The following is a 2,187-nucleotide window of genomic DNA, read 5'->3' as shown; positions in this document are numbered from 1 at the left end:
CATCCCTATTGTTTGTGTTGAGTTAAAAACTTGCTGTTACCATGGGCCTATTTTGTCATTTTGAAAATTTGTGAGCAAAAGACACCCGCTTGCTAACTGTAACTTACTTTATATAAAAATATTGTACACTCATGATTGTGTCCTTGTACATTTAAACTACCATGAACACACCAAGTATTCACTCTCAAACAGCCTCTTGAAGAATAATGTCTGTTTGAAAAGACATCTTCACTTCGAGAGTCTAAATCAGTTCAGTACAGAAACACACACACACGCACGCACGCACACACACACACACACACACCACACACACACACACACACCACCACACCACACACACACACACACACACACACACACAATCAGGCCAGCTAATATTGCGTGCAGTTTAAACACCAATTCATTCAATCCCCAGTTGTCATGATTATACATTTGGGTTAGATTTGAAATGTACCTTGATTAAATATTAAGAAGGACCACTCTCACATTGCACGTTCTTAATGTTTCACTCTTCCTCTGAGGCTTGTGATAATCTGATAAATGTGTGTGCTGTAGCCAAATTTTTATTTATTACTGTAAGTGGCATCAGTCTATTTTTGTATGTCATTTGCTACTACATTATGAACACTATTAAAACTGGATGCCATTGAGTAACCCTGGTTAAAGAAAAGGAATGAAGGAAAATCTAGTGATAAACTTGAGAAAATCCTCAATCATTACATCACAACCACATCCTGCACACACATACACACACACATACACGCACACGCACACGCACACACACACACACACACACACACACACACACACACACACACACACACACACACACAACAATATTTATCTTGTTCTTATCTTAGTCTAGCTTATATTATATAACCTATGTTAATGTGAATTGCTCACAAGGCTTCTTTGCATTAAAAACACTTTTTCATATTCTTTCTTTCTGTCACGATTGGAGTTTGCATCATTACAACCATGATGATTTGAGCATAAGAACCAATTATATAATTGATGATGTAACTTGTTGTCAATTAAGTGCAAATTCAGATACTGATGTCTGTAAGTGGCTTAAAGAAAAACTCCACTGATGTTGCACTAAAGGTCAGTTTTATCAGGGTAATCTCATCGTGAGAGAGAGACTACACATTTACAACAACAAAAACATGAGTCACAAACTGGAGGTGGAGTTTACAAGACATGGCCATTTTCCAGTTGGGAAGGATCAATGAAAAGATGGTTGCATTGTGGGAAATGTAGGATTTTATTTATAGGACTTTGGCCCTACAGACCTTTGTAGCCTTTGCAGCTGTGTTTTTTCCTCATTTAAAACAAATGTAGATGCTCATAAGTAAGTGCTTCTTAAAAAATAAAAAAGACATTTTAATACAGCTGCTGATAAATTGACTGCTTTATTAAAGGAGAAAAACATCTGGACAAACAACTAACCACAATGTTCTTTCCTCTAATGGCTTAGTGTCAGCAATGACAGTAACACACGTCTGCAACAAACAATTATAGAGTAATCTGCCAATAATGTTCTTGATTATTAATTTATTAATAGCCCAGTTGTATTGTATCAGAAGATGCTGAAAAATGCATTGCAAATTCCTAAACCCAAGGTAACATCTTCAAATGTGTCTGTCTTGACAAATGGTCCAAAACATCTTAAGGTAGCCTATTCACAATCACATGATAAGACAATGAAAAGCAGCAAAGTCACATGAAAAGCTGGAACTTAAGATGTTTAAAATATGATTTCAAACGATTAATCGATTATGAGAATGGCTACAGATTAGTTTTTATGTAAGTCAACAGTCAGTTAATTGGCTTTCAGCTCTCAACACCAACGTGCAGGATTTTTTTAAAATTTTATTTTACAAAAAAAAACATTATCCTGTGAGAACTTCCTCAAGTTGGATGCTACTTCCAAGTTCATTATATGCGGAGAAGTTCAATGTATCCACAAAGACAGGGATATACATAATATATATAAAATACAATTACAATTTTCTAAACCACAGTTTGGTAAGTGTATTTGTAGACTTGTATGTCATATATCCTATAGTGTGTACCGTGTTACATCTAGTGGACGTCAGCGTATCGCTGCTGTCCGACAGTAACAGTCTCACTGGCACACAGACCTGACCTAGAATTGCTACTTAGAATTTGGGCTGAACCATCGCG

This window comes from Etheostoma spectabile, chromosome 11 (assembly GCF_008692095.1).
Source record: "Etheostoma spectabile isolate EspeVRDwgs_2016 chromosome 11, UIUC_Espe_1.0, whole genome shotgun sequence".
Taxonomy (NCBI): Eukaryota; Metazoa; Chordata; class Actinopteri; order Perciformes; family Percidae; genus Etheostoma; species Etheostoma spectabile.
Note: the sequence above shows the minus strand (reverse complement) of the source record.